Here is a 20,495-nt window from a genome sequence, read left to right on the forward strand (position 1 = left end):
TTTTTTAATTTGTTCTCTTTCTAGCTTTTTAACTTGCATACTCAATTCATTGACCTCTTTCCTCTCTCATTTGTTAATATATGCACTCAGGGATATAAATTTTCCTCTGACTACTACTGCTTTAGCTGCATCCCATAGATTTTGATATGATGTCTCTTCATTGTCATTCTCTTCAGTGAAATTATTGTTTCTATGACTTCTCCTTTAACCAACCAATTTTGGAGAATCATATTATTTAATTTCCAATTAATTTCTAATTTGCCTCTAGAAAGAATTCTTAGTATTGATTCTAAGACATAGTAAGAGTTAAAAAAAAAGACTATAAACTATAGAAAATCCTCCACCTACCTGAACTTTATGGTTAGAGGGAATTTCCTCATCTGGGAGTTCCCTATATCAATGAAACCATAGACCTAGAGACCTGTGCCCTGGCTTCTTTACAGCAAAACTACTAGGTGACAGTACAAGCCCAGGAAATAGTATGATTGAAAGTACCTGGATTTGGAGAAGAGGGTCTGAATTCCAATGCCTGCTATATGTCTTTGGGCAAGTCACAACCTACTTGAGCCCCAGTCTCCTAATATTTAATATAAGGTAATTAAACTAGATGACTTCTGAGGTTTGTGAAGCTGTAGGGGTACAAACTTAGTAGTTGTAGTATTTTGTCAAGGTTTCATTGTTGCTGTTGAGTCATTTTCAGGCATGTCTGATTCATCATGGCCCCATTTGAGATTTTCTTGGCAGAGATACTGCAGTGGTTGCCATTTTCTTCTCTAACTCATTTTATGGATGAGGAAACTGATGAAAACTGGGTAAAATGACTTGCCCAGGGTCACATAGCTAGGAGGTGTCTGAGGCCAGATTTGAACTCAGGAAGAGGAGTCTCCCTGACTGCAGGCCAGTGCTCTATTTACTGTGCAATCTATCTGTCAGAGTTTCATTACTGAATGACATTTTTATTGAGAGGGATGATTAGTTACTGTTGTAATTCTAGCAAGACAAGGAAAGGCTACACTGAAGTGGGGAATGCAGGGGTGGGGAGTAGTTGTTCAAGGTCAGTCCCTCAGTAAGTAGCAGGAATAGTATTCAAACCTATATCCTTTCACTCCAAATATAGTTTTCTTGACTTTTTATCAGGAATGAGAACCTGCCACTTTGTAATAAGTGAGAAATCTCACCTTCGAAGGGGGGGCTGAGGGGTTTCTGAAGTACCCCTGGGTCTTCTACCTCATAACTGAGAGCTGAAAGAGAGCTGGGTGGCTGAAGAACTTCTGAAGCCACCAGTGAAGACTGCTTCTTGCCAGTAGCTGCTTTCTCTCCAGAAATTCTACTACTGTTTCCTTCACCTTACCTGCTGCAAACATCACAGACCTCCGAGGGTGTGCTGGCTAGGACTCTCAAACCAGAGCCCAGCCCTCCTGATTTTTGTCTCCCAGAACTGTTTCTAGATTAGTCCTTTAGGATAATACTAGTATTTAGATTCTAGAAAGTGCATTTAGTTGGGAAAGAGGCAGAGGCATTTGTGGGCACAGACATTGGCCCCTTGAACCAATGACTGCATAAATAATCTGTCAGGGCTACCCTTACCCTCTTCCCCTCAACCCATTTACCTTATCTCTTCAATGAACCCCTTAATCAGCAGTCAGATTTCAGTTTGGCCTAATTCATAGAAGGAAGAGTGCTTAAGGAACTGGGGACAGGCCTCACACTTGAGACCTGTTCCTCTGTGGTAAGACCAGTCGAGGCCTGCCACATATCTCCTTTGGGGAAGGAAATCTAGAAACCTTCCTCTAGAATTGCTGACTGGGGAGACACACATCTCCTCTCCTTAGCCTTTACATTAAAAGGCGTTCAAGTGATACAGACTGCTAGTTATCACTTGAGAAGGAGAGAGGAGGGAACTGCCTGTCCCTCTCTCCTAGTTTTAACTTTAACCCCTGATCCTGTTCACTTCAGGGTGAGAGAGAGAGGTGCTGCCATCCCCTCTCTCATAGGTTTCACCTCAAACCCAGGTCCTGATCACTTGATCCTCCCAACACCTCACTGGTGTAACACCTCAACCAGTGAGCCAAAGCCATCTATTATTAATATAGTATTCTAGTATTTTGACATGTAGTGGTGATTCATTTAGTTTCTAAAGAAAATTCTTCAGTTTGGCATTCAGGGTCCTTCAAAAGTTGGCACTAGCCTCCATTACCATCCTAATGAAACATTTCCACACTCGTTACAGAGCCAAACTGACCTTGCACTTGCTCACACATGCTCTTCCATGGCTTTGCCCAGGCTGTCCCCTTTGGTCTGGAACATACCTTCCCCTCCCCTCTGCCTCTTGTAGCCCCTATTTTTCTTTTACGTTCAATTTAGATGCCATCTCTCACATGAAGGCTTTCCTGATCCCCTGTCTCCCTCCCACTCAAATTATCTTGTTCCCTTGTTACACTTACATATTATTTTCCCTGCATGAAATGTTCAGGGAAGGAGCCATTCAGTATGCCTGTGTCACCAGCTGTGAATGTACAGCACCTAACACAGAGTAGGTGCTTAAATGTGAAAAGATTGAATAAAAATAATCTTATACAGGGTGGGTCAGATAGGCACCCCTCTCTCTCCCCCCAAAAAAGTGGGATCTAGTTCCATTATACTAATGGGGAGAAAGAATATTTGGAAATAACTGGTAGCTCAAAACTCATTTGTAAATCTTTCAGCAGAGGTATTTAGGGCACAAAAGGCTGTTTACTTTTTGAAAAATAGGAAATGTTTCATGAATTTGCATGTCATCAGGCTGCAGAAAGGATGCTCATCTTCTCTGTATTGTACCAATCTTAGTATATGTGCAGCCAAAGCAAGCACTCAGTTTACTTTCTAAAAGTGTCCCTAGAGTCCTTACCCAGAACCTGTTTAGTTACAGAGTGCACACCGGCTGCAATGCCCCAAACAAAAAACACTGACTGAAACCCAAGGACCACTATCCAATGGCATGCTCGATCCATGAAGGTCCTCAAAGAAGGTAGTTTTATATTAGAGGTTGGCTCCTAAATAAAGCAGTTTACCGCCTGTTACCTTGTTTGCCATCACCATGGATTATGCACAAGTTAGTCTGCTTTATGGCCTTTGTTGGCACAACCTGCTTTTCTCAAGTCTGCAGTTCTCAACTCGAAGCTGGTATGTGCCCCTGCCCCATCCTTGCCCACATCTTCCACAAGTCTGCAGCTTGCCTTAATTGCTCGTGGTATTTCCACATTCTAGAATTTTCCTGGATCTAGTCAATAATGAGCTCTTTCTGCAAAATAACTCCTTCTTGTTAGATTAAGAGCCTGCCTTGTTGTTCTCAGTTCTTCCACCCACCCATCCACTGGGGTGAGGTCAACTCCATTCAGAAACTGGGGATCCCAGTGGGCAGGTTTTGTTATTTCATCCATGTAATTCCTCTAAAATTTCTTTTTGTCTTGACTCAAGGGGCCTCTGTGACCGCATACTGAGATTAGGAGATCTCGACTTTAACCCAGCCCTAGTATCCTTCTGTTTTTTTCTTGGAAAGCTGTAGAATAGCTTCACCAGAACACACAGCCTAGCTTTCAGATGCTACCGGATCACTTTGATTTTTCTCCTTGTTTGCTTCTGAAAATGATGCACCTGAGCTCTCTGGGAAAGCACAGTTAAATGACCAAAACGACCATGCCTGCCTGTTCCCTCCCACTGACCCCCCCCCCCCTCCCGTGCTGCAGCTTCTCCCCTGTCCCCAACCCCCAACTAGTCATCTGGTTTTGTACTTTGGTTTTATAAACAAATGTGCCCAAGAGGTACAAACACTTCACCAAGATATCGCGAGATGTAGAGCACGTTATTTGGGACCAGGTGACATTTGAGGAAGGGTCTATGAAGTCAGATACGTTCCCTTTTGCTTCCATCCTCAGACAAGCTATGCTAAGGATAAGCAATTCTTCTCCCCCCCAATAACGAGCTGATTACAATTCCCCGTTTGAACCCTTCTCTGGAGCAATGGGGAGAAGCAGAGCTCCGAGTTCCGCTGGACTTTCTGGAATAAGTCCTGGGACTCCTAAGGGCGGACATAGAGATTTCGATGCGCGCCTTTCCATGACGCCTCCTTACCAGAGAGCCGTCCACCGCGCGGCTGGCACAGACTTGCAGGTGCTGCCGATGCACCTGAGAGCGAGATTTGCTGCGCCTGAGCCCGCACGCGTGTCTATCCCATAGTTGGCCCCTGGCAATACTGTTCCCCAGAACACTCGGCTTAATACTCTCTGTATCTGATGTCTGCTTCCAAAAGAAGACTCGCTCTGCTCCATCTCACAGCACGAGTCATTGGGATCCCGACCCAAAGACAAGTTTCCAGCTACAATGTCAGTGAGCTACAGTCGGATGGCACTCGATTAGTAAGAAATGAATATGCCCCGCTGTCAAGAATTCACAGGCCATGTCCATGCTAGCACGAGTCCTAGTCTTGTCCCCAGACACTGCCGCCAGGAAGCCCTCCAAGCCCGGCTGCGGTGTTACGGCAACGGGGAGGTCGGGATCAAATGATAAAGATGATCTCACTCCATCACCTCCTGACACAATTCAACTATTTCTCCTTCCCCAAGGAGACTATGGACTGACTGCAAGGAGGAGTGAGAGACACAGGACTGACAGTAACTTGGATCCCTCCAAACCAGAGATGCCCGGAAGTTTACCTTCTTTGGGACTCCATCTGTAAAGGAGGGACTGAAGCTCCTTTTCCGTCTTTATCTCTGGTCCTAGACGGTAGGATAGCTCTCTAAGCCATCGAGGTCCGAGTTCTCTGTCAGAGCCGAGGGGGACCAGCAAGGTCGTGACCGGGCCTGAGCCATGTGGCTAGTCAGTGTCAAAGGCAGGATCCGAATCCTCAGAGGCCGGCGCTCTTCCCACTGTGATGGGCCACATTCTACTTATAGTAGTTAGTATAGGGCAGGCCCGGTTCGGGCTCATTTGCTGTTTCAGATTTGCTGTTGGAATGAAACGAGATATTGTAGATCATCTAACAGTCTGCAGAAAGATGTTTTCTTGGTCACAGAATGGAAAGGCTACCGAGCAAGGAGAAGACTCGATGCCGGTGATTAATGGCTCTATTGGCGTGACAGTCGACCCTGAGGGGAGGCAACACCCGACTTCTACACATAGGTCACCAGGAAGGAACACCAAGGGCCTAAGCTGATCTGGTCTGCAGGGTAGTTTCAATTCCTACGAAGGAAAAACTAACCTAGTTTACATGGGCAGATATCGTTCTTACCATGATAATAATAACTGCCATCTATATGATGCTTTACATACCTTGCCTCACTGGATCCTCACAAGTCTGTGGGGCAGGGCTGGATAAGGATCTGGGCCTCAAATATTCTTCTGAATGCAAATTCGGCTCCCTTTTGGTGCAAATGTGGGCTTACAATGTGGTTTATTTGGGAACAACAGATTCATCAAAATGAAACTCATTTTGGGGGAAGTGAACCCCTCCTTACACTATGCTGCGCAAACTCCCACCATCTGGAAGTGGTAGTGATCAGAAACAAAGCAAGACACACATTCTGCCTGCTGCTATGGGTGATAGGTTGTCCTTAGCCTACTCAAATTCTTTTACCTTAAAAAAGGTTAAGCTCTGCTGAAATGTCTCTCATTGTTAGGGGTGGCAGTGAAGAGATAACTAGGGTAGGACTCAGCCTCCTTTCCATCAAACCAGGTTTCCTGTTTAGCACAATCAAGTATACCTTATCCAAAAGTAGCTGAACTTTAGAATCCAAGGCCAGAGAAGAGTCTGGCTTGCCACAGGTTCTGTGGTCCAACACACCCTAAGTCAAACATTCTCTCTGGGTTGAGAGAGGGAGAAGAGTGGAAGGGAATGAGGCTGTACCTAAAACAGGTGCAAAATAGTGTAAAGTTTTTCCCTTTTCCATGACTTCTGGAGTTATATGGACACTGAAAGAAGAGAACTGGACTCAAAAAAATGACTTATATTTTGTAACAAGGAAACAATTTGAAGCAATGATGATTTGTTTTTTATTTTCCCCTTCTCAAATATTATCCTGTATTAGTTTTGTCTATTCACTGAATGTTTAAACTAGTTTGTACCCTGGAGATCATTTGGTTTATGGGTTCTTAACCTGGGGTCCATGCATAGATTTTCAGGAGGTCCATGAACTTGGATGGGGAAAGAAAATCTTTATTTTTTGCTAATCTTTAACTTAAATATATTTTCCCTTCAATTATTAATTTTAAAAAATTCTGAAAAGGGGCCCATAGATTTTTATAAATTTGTAAAGGGGCCCATGATACAAATATGGTTAAGAACTTCTGATCTTGTCAGACTCTCTCCTTTTATAGAAAAGAAAACCAGAATAATAAAACTTTAGAGTGTAGGGAATGGTGTTAAACTCAAATAAAAATAGACCCTTTTGGACTGCCCAATTCCATTTGAATTTGATTTGGGCAACATTCAGGGGTTTTTCTGGCCCTGCTAAGTTTGAGTATAAGGGACTTGTCTGTGTATGTTTAAATTGACATTTTATGTTTTAAGATTCATACAGATCATATAATGTGTCTTTTATAGATAAAGAAACTAAGACTAACAGGTAAAATAACTTGGCCAAGATCATTCAGCTAGTTATTGGCAGGAGAGGGACAAGAATTCAATCCAAACATTTATTAAGTGCCTGCTGGGTGCTGAGGCACTGGGGGTAAATATAAAATTTAGATAAGATGCCAGCTCAATCCTTATGTTGTCAGGTCTGCTGGCTTCCCTCTTAGTTCAGTCATTTTCTACCATATTCACAATTTAATAATTCTCAATGCTTAGTTATTCCACGAAGGAATATTTAGCTCTTTTGTCTAGAATTTCATGATTTTATTTCTTTGACCATCAGCTTCACCAGACTGCCAACTGGGAACCATAATAAAAAAAATTTTTTTTTTAAGTCCTCCTACTCTGAAACTTCATAGTTTATCAAGCAGGCTAAATTTTTATTAACTCATGCCAAAATACTTAATTTGCAGCAATACCAATTTTGAATTTTCATTGATTTATATATTGTCTGATTTTACTATTTAATATAAAAAAGTAAACACTAAGTGCCTCTTTTGCACAATCTGATTCTGGTTTCCTTCTCTTTTTAGGAAATCTGTCCCATAGGTCACTGTGGCTAAAAGTTCATCAAGTAGAAGTCAATTTTCTGATGAGGATCGTTGGCATGCCTAGGCTGGTCCTTTTACATTGGGGTCAGTCACTAGAATGTCTTCATAGCCTTCATTAGGGAGTAAAATCTTAAAAAAAGTGGCCCTCTTTTTGAAAATCCAGAGTTAATGCTGAACCATTGATAAGGTACCGGTCTTTTATGGATTATATTTCTCTTATTGCCCTGATTAATCAAGGGATGACTGTTTCAGCAACTTTCCAAAGGCCAGGGCTCTGTGAAATAAACACTTCTAGCACACTGGGCTAAAATTGAGAAGCTGCTTTGGGGGTAAATGGTACTAAATGAAATTTCGAATCAATTTTGTGATTATACTTTAAAAAAAAAGTGAAGCCCATCATTTGGGGAATGACTGGACAATTTGTGGTATATGATGTAAAAGAGTACTATGGTGCTTTAAGAAATGTTAACTTCAGAAAAACCTGGAAGGACTTGTAAGAACGGATGCAAAGTGAAGTGAGTGGAACTAAGAGAATGATCTACACATTAACTTCAATATTATAAAGACAATAAGCTGACTTATTACATTGATCAGTAACTAATCAATACAGTGACCCACCACAACTCCAAAGGACTCATGAAGAAAAAATGCTATCCATCTCCAGTTAGAAAACTGATGGGCTCAGGCTGCAGAATGAAGCATATTTTTTCCCTTTTATTTTTCTTGATTTTTCCCTCTGCCTCTGAATGTAGCTAATGTAGAAATATATTTTGTATGGCTTCCTCATAAGCTGTATGTTTCCTTGCCTTTTGAACAGTTATGGGAGCGAGGGTGAGAAGGGAGAGAATTTGGAACTGAAAAATATTTTTTTAATAAAAAAATTAAAAGAAATGAATACCCCAGAGTTAGGTTAAAGAGATCCAGTGTGGCCTCAGGTGGGGAATCTTCATTTAGTGGAGTTAACAAGAAGCAGGAACAGAAGGAAGAAGCAGCTGTATAGTTCTGACCCACTCTCCGCATGGTAGAGTCTTCAATTCAGCCTCCAGCCTAGTGTGAAACCTATAGTTCTAGTGCTCCGATGAGGAACTTCAGAGATTTAGAAGCTAGCCAACAAAAGGCTAGGGCTAGTAGAAGTCTATTGAAGCCCAAACTCATGCTGGGATCAGGACCTTGCAAAGCTCCCCCAAGGACACTGATCATATTTTGCTCTAGGCAGCTTTGGCCTGCTTCAGGAGCACTGGAAACACTGAAAGCTTGTAGGAACGTGGCCTGAATTGCTCCCGAGACCTTTGAAGAACACAGCACAATACCTAGAGAAAGCAGTAGTATGATATCAGAGATTATAAAGCAGGACCAAACAAGGCCCATGCTTTCCCTAGAGAGGTATTCATGGCTTCCAGACGTATGCCGGGTCTCACTAGAACACAATCCCAATTTGAGAAATAAAATGGGAAGAATGAATAAACAAAAAATCCTCTCAAACATGATATTTTTTGTGGCTATAATGGTGGCAAAAATACCCAAAACACCTGGAGTCAAACCCAGTTTAAACACAAGTTCAACTAGACTATCTGGAGGAAATGAAGCAGTTTTGGGTTTTTGTTTAAGTAAGATAAATAAGGCAAATTCACTGAGGCATGAGGACAGATCAAGGGTTAGGGTTCTATTAGTCTTCTATTGGAAGAATGATACCACAGAAGAGAATTCAGCAGCCATCTAGTTCAACTTATAGTCAAAAGGAATTTCCAGCACAAAATACCCAAATGGTCAAATCTACATCTGCTTTAAGATATCCAATGAGAGGCAATCCATTACCTTGTAAAGCAGTTCATTCCATTTTTGAAGAGCTCTAATTGTTAAGCATTTCCTAACATCAAAACTAAATTGGCCTCATTGCAATTTCTGTCCACTGGTCCTGGTTCTGCCCTCTTTGGATACACAGAACAAGTCTAATCTCTCTTTCAAATGAAAGCCCTACATATTCTGGTTCTCCTCTGTTGGGCTAAACATTCTCAGTTTCCTTCCACCAGTCTTCAAATGTTATGGACTCTAGGCTCTTCCCCTTCATGATTTCCAATTCGGTTATGCTCCCTAGTTTATCAACATGGCACCAGTACTGAAGACAGTACTCCAGGGAAACTTTGGGGGGGACTATCCTTCTTCTTAGAAATTGTATTTCTTTTGATGAAGCCCAAGGATGAATTAGCCTTTTTTTAAGTGACCACATCAGACTGCCGAGTCATGATAGATCTATCTACTAAAACTAACTGCTGTCTAACCACATATCTCACTCATTCTGTACTTGTGAAGTTCATTTATTTTTACCTAAATGTAAAAATTTACATTTATACCTAATTTTATCTTATTAGTTTAAACCAGATGCTCTGGCCTAGCAAGATTTTTTGGAATCCTAATATCCACCCAATCATTTATTAGGCATCTATATGCAAACCACTATATTAAATGTTAGGGTACAAATACAGAGAAAGGAACAATACTACTTTCAAGAAGCTTACCTTCTGTTGGAGATGGCAAGTATATATGAAAGAAAAGGACAAATACAAGGTAATTGGTTAAAATATGCTAGCAGTTGGGAAAATTGTGAAAGATTTCTTGTTGAAGGCAGTGTTTGAGCTGTATATTGAATTAAGATTGATTATATCAAGCAGACATGAATCTTTAATATTAGTTGTCCATTCCAGCTTTGCATCAGTCAGTAGTTTAGGTAGGCAGTAAGTCAATAAGCATTTATTAAGCCCAACTCTATGCTAAGCACAGAGGATATAAAGACAAAAAAATAGTGGGGGCTGCCCCCAGAAGCTCCCATTCTAATGAGGAAGATATGCAAATAACTATATTCATACAAGATATCTACACTGAAGTGAAAGGTAATCTCAGGGAGAAAACATAGGGTATGAGGAGGGGTGTATGTGCCATAGAAATTGGGATTTGGGCTGAATCTTTGAAGGACGCCAGGAGAGATTCAAGAGAGCACCCCAGCCAAGAGAGAGAACCAGTGCAAAGGAAGTCAGGGAATAAGTGTATCTCTTGTTATGAACAGCAAATAGTCTAGTGCAGCAGGCTCTTAGGATCCTAGGTGAAGAGGAATGAAGAATGAGAAGACAGGAAAAGTATAACTTAAAATGCCTAAACTGGGATATTATCCTTTACCCTGGATGTAAGCGTGAGCCCATTAGGGCAAGGAGGAGAGGGAAATGGCAATCTTGGGTTTTGGGGAACTCCCTGGCAGCTGAGTGATGGATGGATGGATTAGAGTGGAGAGTGAATTTAATAAACTGTATATATGTCTTTAAGTTATTTCTAAAAAATTTAGAGCCACACAGTCCCCTGGAAACAGGAAGCACACTGCATCTGGAAATTCTCTTTTGTTCTTCCCAGGTAGTTTCTACATGGTTGAAGGGCTGAAAAAAAATACTATGTTGCTGAGCTGTTCTAGAATAACTGCCTAAACAGAGTTCAGCATGTAGTCTTATGTTTTGCATTTGATTTTCTATGTACATGGTAGCCTCTTCCCCTGCCCTACAGAATGTAAGCTTCTTGAGGGTGGGTTTGATTTGTTCTGTTTCTGTATTCCCAGCACCTATCACAGTGCCTCCTCACATGGTGGATGCTCCATAAATGCTGAGTTGAAGCAATTATAGCTCGACTATTTCCATCAGGAACTCATAAATCTTCCAAAATGTGACAACCAAAATCAAATATAAACACCTGAAGATTTGAAAGTCTCATAGAAATGATTAATGGATTATTCACTCCTCAAAGATTTTAAGTAGCAATTTTTAATCAAAATTAACAAGAATAATAACAAATTGATGGCAGTGATTGAGGCTGTGTTCTATTAAAGGTAGAACTAAATTCAGGGTGCTTGGTTGACTTAAAAGATAGGTAGGAATTTATTTTTCATAAATTGTTTTCATATTTATATAAAATTTCATTTAAAATTAATTTAAAAGCTCATAAAAATAAATTAATTTTTGTATTAGGGCCCTGGAGTAGAAAGGCCCCAATTTGTGGACATTTGGGAGAATTACTGTGTATTCCTGTCTAGGATCTGGGTCAGAGACTTCATCCATGCGATTGCATTTTCTTTGTCCGTAGGAATCAGAAAGAATGTCTTCCTTTTATTATAATTTTTTAAAAACAGAATTTGGTTAATAAATGAAGGGGATAAGGGTTCTTTTCCTGTGGATATGTGCCCTACAACCGATGAAGGGATAGTTTGATGGACCACCTTTTAATTAGCTATCTACCAATTAGAGACATATTGGGATATTCAAGGGAGGGGCTGAATAATGAGCTCTTAAAACTTGATTTTTATTGAGCTGCTTGACCAATTTGGGTCCCAGAGATCCCACTTTGAGGACTCTGGTCTTTGAGATAGGGTTAATATTGGCCTAACCGATGAACTCATATAAACTTACCCCAAAATCAATCTCTCACGTTAATTTTAATTATAACACTTACATCCTATCAGAATACACACCAACTGACTGATGAGGTTTCTTTCTTGGAAAGGATTTTTAAGCCTTAAATAGCCATGTCCCAGGAGAATGTAATACTTAAATCATATTTGTAAAAATACATTTAAAATTTAAACATTTAAAATATATTACCTTAAGTATTCTTTTACAACATGACTAGTATGGAAATGTTTTATATGACTACAAATGTATAATCATATCAAATTGCTTGTCATCATAGGGAGGGGAGGAAGGCTGGGAGAATCTGGAACTCAAATAAAAAAAAATGTCAAAAATTATTTTTACACAAAATTGGGGGAAAATAATTTTAAAATATATTACCTTAAAATGGAAAATGTCTTTGTTTTTTATTTTGTGTTTGAGCTTAGAATTATTTAAGCTGCTCTTTTTTGCTTTTACAAGTCTCCACAAAAGTCCTATTCCGATACTTCATCCAGGTGTTTGGATGACCTTGGCTTTATCAAAGACCATGTCAAACAAGGGACTTGAATCCTTGGCAGATTCCAACATGCTTGGAATCTAATCCAACAAGCATGTGTCTTCTAGACACAAAGCATCTGTGTTAGGCTCCAGTTCAGGGATAAAAGGAAAAATAGTTCCTACAGTTTATATAGTCTTTTGTAGTGTGGTAGGTTCTATGCCAGTCAGATTATATTAGCTAGCTGTCTCTTCGGACTAGACTAGCAATTTAGAGAATAAGCCTTGCTAAGAATGGAAAAGTTCATCTCAGTTATGTTGGTTGCCAAATGATGAAATTTTTTTAGATATGACAATCTATAAAACTTTTTGTATTCAGATTATTCTTACCTCCATGAATTAGCTATTTTGCAGAAGTTACAAATTAGAATGACTATATATGCTGTTTAAATCATGACAAGAAAAGATGAGTAACTTAAAAGATTAAAAGTTTCAGGAGACTACATATTAAATTTATAATGATTATTTATTAAAGGGAAAAAATGAGGATGAGCCACGTGGCTGGCTATTTCTTCCAGCTGCCTGCTCCATTCTGAGCCAGCCCAGAACAAGACCATCATCCTCCTCAGTCCAAGGCTGGGGAGAGTGGTTCTTTCCATCAATTTATGATCTTTGTGATACCCCTTTTCCAGTCTCTCTGATTGGAGAACTCAGACCTCAATTAAGACAAGATGTGGGTATTAGAAACACCAGGGATTAACCACAAGGTATTTAGAGTGGTTCCCCTGGAATATATTCACTCTTCCTCATAGGGAAAGGTGTTTCCCAGTATGAGGGCTAGGGCCAGCTTATCTCATTTTCAAAGTGTTCTTGTTTATTGATAAAATAAGGAGCTGGTCTCTCCCCTGCCAGTCCTCACCAAAGACAAAAGATATAGACAAAGGAGGGAAGTCCCCACCCAGTACCTGGGAGAAGCCAATTCATAGCTTCATTCTTAAGAATCAAACCACTTGAGCTTTAAAATCAAAAGTTTGTTTGGGGGGCTAAAAGGGGGTACAAATTCATATAAACTTTGCACAAAGCATTTACTTATATAGTACTATGTGCCAGGCACTAAGCTAAGTACTTTATAATTATTATTTCATTTGATCTTCAGGTGCTATTAATATCCCTATTTTATAGATGAGGCAAATGAGGGCAAATAGAGGTTAAATTGTTTGCTCTGAATCACATAGCAAGTGTGTTAAATTATATTTGAACTTAATTCTTCCCAACGCCAGGCCTGGTGCTCTAGTCTTTGTGACATCTACTTGTCCCTATTATATTAACTATGTATAAGAAATGTCTTCTGGATAGTCTGCAACAGATCTATACAATCAGATTTAGAGCTGAAAAGGATCTGAAGAGGCCATATAGTCCTAACACTTCATTATATAGATGAGGAAATTAAGGTTCAGGGAAGTTGTGGCTAAGGTAAAAAGTGGCAGAAGCAGGATTCAAACAGGGGGTGCTGACTCCATATCTAACATTTTCCTGTGTACTATGTACCAGTCTCTCCCCACCTCTTTAAAAACCTCTTGTTCCCTGACTTATCTTAAAGGGAAAAACAAAATAATCATTTCAAAAAAATAACTTGGTCACAAGTCATGATTTGAGTATGAATACATGCTCCTGGAGAATGGCATTGCTTTGTTAAGATACCCCAAAATATATCATGTTTCATTATTTAGGTCATCTGATATAACCTAGGAGCCAGTGAAACATGTGCTGTCCTGGAGATGAGAAAGCAGCTAATTTTCATGTCAAACAAATGGAAACTCCTATACGAGCTACTGCAGCTGAAATTTCTACTTGCTAGAATATAGCACTAGCAGACCTGTAATTAGAGTGAAAGGCTAAGCATGAATAGTTTAAAATCTACATTCTTATATGTAAAACAGAAATATATTAGAAGTCCAGCCTGACTAACCACATGACAGTGTCCATGTCTCAAGACTTTTCTTTAGCTTCCAGAGCACCCCAGGAGGGTTGGTGCTTTGTACCCAACAAGTTTGCAGACATTCCAAGGGTGCCATTTTTTTTGGCTGTCCAGAACATTTCAATTTACTTAGAAGAACAAGAGAGGAACATATACAAAGTTAAATAATAATACAATGGTTAACTAACAGTTCAGTTCTACAATGGAAAACACATCACAAAGACATGATTATTTACCGAGTGAATGCTAGAGATCAAAAGTACAAAGAGAATTCAGAGAAGATAGAGAATTCTTGCTGTGATTTGGTAAAGCTTCATGGGAGAGACAGGATTTGAGAAAAGATTTTGGAAAACAGGAGGAGGACATTCAAGTAAAACTATGAGCACAATGTGAAGCTGGTGGAAAAGGAGGGAAAGGACAATACACCACTGGGAATGGGAGTGGGAAAGCCCTCCTAACAAGTAAGAAGTCTTAAGTTTCTGCCATTAATGATCCACATGACTCTAGATGATTCACATTCTCCTTTTCTAGAACACACAATGGAATGCACATTCCTTCTCTTGTAAAGAGGTACTGAATTAAAAGATACCATCGATTCTTCATTTTCTATGCTACTAGAAAATAAAATATAGGATGTTGAAACACCACCCAAAGAATAAATAAAGGTATTCTTAGGTTAGTAGAGTCAAAACTTATCGCATTCCAAGTCTATTTTGCATGTTATTTTTAAAATTTGTATACTTTTCAGATACCAAAGTTTTTGCAACTGAAAATAGAACAATGAATATTAGGAAAATCAGCATGACTCTTATTCTGCCATTGATAACTCAAGATAATAAACTACATGCAGACAACAGCTGACTAAATTTGTCTCAATTTCCTTATACACACTGATATTGCAGTTATGGAAAATAATTTTTATTCTACCTCATTTCATTAATGTTGTTTATATCCATGTCTTTATCTAATCACCTCTTTATAATGCAGTATCTATGTAGCATCACCTCTATGCAATGGAGGAGAATTGGAGTCAACAATTTCTCAAGATGTCTGGAACAGCTAAATTATTTTGGGATCTGCTGCTTGCCACCTATGTGACCTTGGACAAGTGACTTCATCTCTCTGGGCTTCAATTTCCTCAAAAAAAAAAAATCATTAAGCACTTATTATATGCCAAGCACTGACTTGGGTTCTGAAGATATAGACAAAAATGTAATAGTTCCTACCCATGAGACAATCAAGAGGGATAACATGTACACATAGGCATACATAAAGCACATGAGTATAATCTGGGGGAAAGGAGAGACATTAACAGTTGGAAAGATCAGCAAAACCCTCAGTTGGGAAGTGGCATTTAAATTGTTCATTACAACAATGACATCATGCTGTAGGGTAAATTAGTAGGTGATGGGTGATTTATAAATTAGATTTAAGTGAGGCAGAGTTAAATATTTGGCCTCACTCTCTCTTCCAAGCATCAAATCCTAGGGTAGAACAAAAACCAAGACAGTCCCCAATGCAGAAGATGGCCTAGGCATCTTGAATGTCTTACTAAGCTCTAAGAGAGCACCTGCTTCAGCCACCTCTATGTCCCTGGAACAAATTAAATTGTTCTCATTCATCCATTCCTCCAGAAGTCTTCACATGCTTGGGGCAGACACCCTCTAACTCTCTGAAGGGCCTGAGGTCTGTCAGTTATCCTCAACCTGATTTAGGCCCTCTGCCTAGTTTTACAAGATGTGGCACGCTGTGCATATTCCAATTTCTTAGATCCATAGGTGGGAATTGGATTATAGGGGGGATAGGCAGCCCTGGAGAGGGCTGGGCAATCCCTTACACCAGAGATGCTAGCTTTCTGTGAAGATTCCCAAAGGAAATCAAGAATTAGAAGAGGCAAAGGTAAAAAAGGAACTCCCTTTTAAGGTATGGAAGACAACCTTGTGCAAAAAGCACTGGGATAGAAGGAATAAGAATCACTATAGAGTATAAAAATTCGCATACCAAGGTTAATTTGATGCTAGAGGTAACATGGAGCCACTGCAGTTTGTTAAATTAGGGAGTGACAATATGATCTGTGCCTTAGGAGTATCATTTGGGAAGTTAAGTGAAATGTGGAATGGAGAGGAGAAAGCCTGGAGAGAGGTGAGACTAGAGATAACAAGACCAATTAAAAAGCCATTACAATAGTCTAGACAAGAGGTGAAAGCCAGAACTAGGATGGTAATCATGTAACTTGAGGAGATATATGCTGAAGTTGTTATTGGGGGTAGAATCAAAGAAAGACCTGATAATTGACTGAAAAAGTGGTATGAAAGGGAAATGAATGATGGCTGACTCCAAGGTCATGAACCTGGGTAACTTTGGGGTTAGATATATTGAGTTTGATATGCCTCTAAGATCCCCAGCTGAAAATATGCCATTGGTAGGTGCTGACATGTGATTAGATGAGAGAGGCCAAGATGGTGGAGAAGGTACAAGGTCCCACCTGATTCCTACCAAATTATCCTCTAAAAAAGCTGTAACAACTCAAAATGAATTCTGGACCCCCCCCCCCCAAAGGTGATGTAATTTCTCAGCCCAAAATATCTCAGATGACTGGCACAAGGGATCTAGTGCTCTGGGGTAGAGGAGGAGCCCTGGGTGCTGGCACAAGGGATCTAGTGCTCTGGGGTAGAGGAGGAGCCCTGGGTGCCAGGGCAGGCCCCCACCTAGGCAATAGGTCTTGGGTGCAACTGAAGCAAAGCTTCCAGAACTGTCACAGATGGTGGGGGGAGAGGGGGGAAGGTTAGGCAGTTGCTTAGGAGATTACAGGGGTCAGTCCCTTTGCTGACTCTGGGTACAAGATTCTTGCCCCATTGCCCATGTGTAGCATCAGGTTGCAATCCTGGGGTACAGTCCCAAAGTGTGAAGGAGCACCAGTATACACCAGCCTTGCAGCCCCAGGGGAGCAGGGGACCCTGGTCACAATTCCAAGGGGTAAAAGAGCACTTAAGATTATGCACAGACCAGAACACAGGCTGGGAGAATAGTAAACACACCTCTCCTTACATTACACCATCTTGGAAGAACTGAAAACAGGTAGATGCTCGGTGCCAGGTCTGAAGGCAGTTGACAAAGAACCTGAAGCTTGGTAAGTGTTTCCTTCACCACAGTTACAGAACCCAACTTTAACAATTTTAAACTAAAAGAAAAGAAAAAGTCAGGAAAATAAGCAAACAACAAAAAAGAAACTCAATATAGAAAGTTATTTTGGTGACAGGGTAGACTCAAACTCAGAAGAAGACAAAGTCAATACTGTTGCATCTAAAGCCTCCAAGAAAAACATGAATTGCTCTCAAGCCCAAAAAGAATTAATGGAGGAGCTCAAAAAAGATTTTAAAAATCAAATAAGAGAGATAGAAGAAAAAGGAAATGGGAGTGATACAGGAAAATTATTTTTAAGAAGTCAACAGTCTGGGAAAGGAGGAACAATTTGATTGAAGAAATTAATATCTTAAAAAAACAGAATAGGCCAATTGGTAAATGAGGAACAAAGAACATCTTAAAAAGCAGAATTAGCCAAATGGAAAAAAAGAGACAAAAATGCACCAAAGAACTTCTTAAAAGACACAATTGACCCTTTGGAAAAAGAGGTCTGAAAAATTCACTGAGGAAAAGAACTTTAAAAATCATAATTGTAAAAAAGGTAAACAGGAAAGAGAATCAAAAGGCATTCAGTAAGGTTAAACTATGTACATTCCTACAGGGGAGTTGATTCTTGTAATGTCAAAAAAACTTTGTCTTTATTAGGGTAGTTAGAAGAGCTTGAGGGGTGTGAATTGACTATGATGGGATGATATAAAAAAATAAAAGGCATGAGAAAGAGAAATGCATTGGGAGGAAGGGTAAGGGAAAAACAGAATGCGGTAAATCATTGCACTTAAAAAGCATGAAAGAGTTTCTCCAGTGAAGGAAAAGATGAGGGAGACAGAGAGGAGAGCATGTGAACCTTTCGCTCATCAGAAATGGCTCAGTGAGGTAAGAACAGACACAATGAATTGATTATAGAAATCCATCTTATGCTACAGGAAAAAATAGGAGAGGAAAAAAGATAAAAGAATGGGAATGGGGCTGATAGAAAAGAGGACAAATTGGAGAAAGTGGAGGTCAGAAATTAAATAAGGATAAATAGGATGGAAAATAATATACGGTAATCATAATGGTACAATTTTTTTTTTTACAAGTCACTAACTGAACAGGCAGTTTTCAAAAAAGTAATTAAAGTTCTCTCTAAAAAGTAATTAAAGTCATTCAAAATATGCTCTACATCACTATTAGTGAGAGAAATGAAAATTAAAACTCTTAAGTGCCACCACCTCTCAGATTGGCTATTATGAGAGAAAAGGAAAACGATAAAACTTGGAGGGGATATGGGAAAGCTGGGACACAGATGCATTGTTGGGGGAGTTGTGAACTGACTCAATCATTGAGGAGAGCAATTTGGACCTGTGCTCAAAGGGCTATAAAACAGTACATGATCTTCGACCTAACATTACTAGCTTTGTATCCCAAAGAGATAAAACAAAAAAAGGGCAAGGACTTTTTGGGAATGGCTGAGTAAGTTATAGTATATGACTATAATAGAATACTATTGCTCTAAGAAATGACAAGCAGGAAGAGCTCTGAAAAACCTGGGACGACTTACCTGAACTGAATCAGAGTAAAATAAGCAGGACCAGAACATTGTACTGTGACAGGAACACTTTATAAGGAACACATTTAAACAACAGCTATTCTCAGCAATACAATGATTGAAACCATTCCAAAGGACTCATGATAAAAAAAGTCATCTACTTCTAGAAAGAACTGAATCTGAATCTAGATCAAAACAAACTTTTTCCACTTTCTTATTTTTTCTATTTGAGTTCCCTTCCAAAAAAGGATTAATATGGGAAAATGTTTTATATGATTCACATGTAAAATCTATATGAGATTGTTTATCACCATCTCACAGATGAGAGGGAAGAAAAGTGACACAGCATTCTTTGAAAAATATTGGAAACTGTTTTTGTATGTAATTGGGGGAAAAATAAATAAAATTTAATAGGAAAAAAAACCAACAAGAAAAAAAAGTCAGATTTTTAGGATTGTATATATGAATTGGAGGTCTTCTAAAGAGAACTGTTAATAAAACTAATGGAAGCTCATGAGATACCCAAGTGAAAGAATATAGAGGGCCCAAGACATAGCTTTAGTGGATACTCACAGTCAGTGGGCATATCACATTAAAAGAAACTGTGGAACAATCAAATACTTTAGGAGAACTAAATTAAAACCACCAGGAAAACTATACAAGAAAAGATCAATCATCAGTGTCAAATTATGCACTTTGAATAAAGCAGTTTCAGCTAAGCGATGAGACAAGAAGCCAGACATTAAGAAGTTGAGGTGTGAAAATAAGATGCAGTGGAGGTAATAACTATAGAATTCCCTCTCAAATATGGCTTTGAGTGGAATGAAACAGCTTCAGAGGAGGGGTAGTGTCAAATGATTTTTTAGGATGAGGAGACCTGGGCATAACTGTAGATAGTAGGAAGATCCAGAAGAATGTGAAGGATTAAAGATTAGAGGGAAGATACTATGGATGAAGTCAAGAATGTAGAGGCTAGAAATGGAGATGATGTCAAGGGATTTCAAGATGTAGAAGTAGAGAGAGTTCTACCAAACAATTATGTATTATGCAACTACTATGTGCTAGGCACTAGGGATACACAAAGGTAAAATTAAAATAGTTGCTTTCTTCGAGAAACTTGCATTTTATTAAAATCTGAGAGTTGTATAAGGTGATTTGCTAAGAATGAGTAAGGTTTTGAGGAGAGAAGCTTAGAACAGTTCAGAAGTTGGGAATCAACGAATTTACAATTTCTTTAAAATGAAGATTTTAGACTAGATGAACTCAATCCAGTTCTAAATCTGATTTTATGATGTATATTTAAAAGGCTGAAAGTTCACATCAAAACTGCCATGTCTGACAAATAGCAACATTGTCACTGCTTGTGCAAAGCAGACTTTAGTAGCCAGAAAAGATGGATTCATTCAATACTTGGAACACAAAATGACCAATTCTGAGTTTACTTTTCAAATTGGAAGGTGGGGAAGACAAGACTGTTCTCTGTGAAAGCCCAGGATTCTGAAAGTGTTAATATTCAGACCTAGAAGAAACATTTATATTGATATTTTTAATGAGTCAAATAGCCTTCTTAGGCTTCAGATTAAAATGCTAATTCACTTTAATTAGCCCCCCCCAATATGCATATTACTCGTATCCCCCACACCTTTACAAAAATCTTATTTTCTAGCTTAAAGTCCTGACAGTTATACTTAAAAAATTCTTCAAAATAAAAAGTGAATTACACAAAAAGGGTCATAACAGATTCCCTACCAAAGGTCTAAATGGAGAA

At 39.3% G+C, this 20,495-nt stretch overlaps 1 non-coding gene across 1 annotated transcript; it reads right to left on the reverse strand.

Annotated features, from left to right (window-relative positions):
- Positions 1 to 2,743: 2,743 nt before the first annotated feature.
- LOC130455741 (U6 spliceosomal RNA) lies at positions 2,744 to 2,850 on the reverse strand. Its single transcript, XR_008913835.1, has one exon. It is a non-coding gene; the product is annotated as a U6 spliceosomal RNA (small nuclear RNA).
- Positions 2,851 to 20,495: the final 17,645 nt, after the last annotated feature.

This window comes from Monodelphis domestica, chromosome 7 (genome assembly GCF_027887165.1).
Source record: "Monodelphis domestica isolate mMonDom1 chromosome 7, mMonDom1.pri, whole genome shotgun sequence".
Classification (NCBI taxonomy): Eukaryota; Metazoa; Chordata; class Mammalia; order Didelphimorphia; family Didelphidae; genus Monodelphis; species Monodelphis domestica.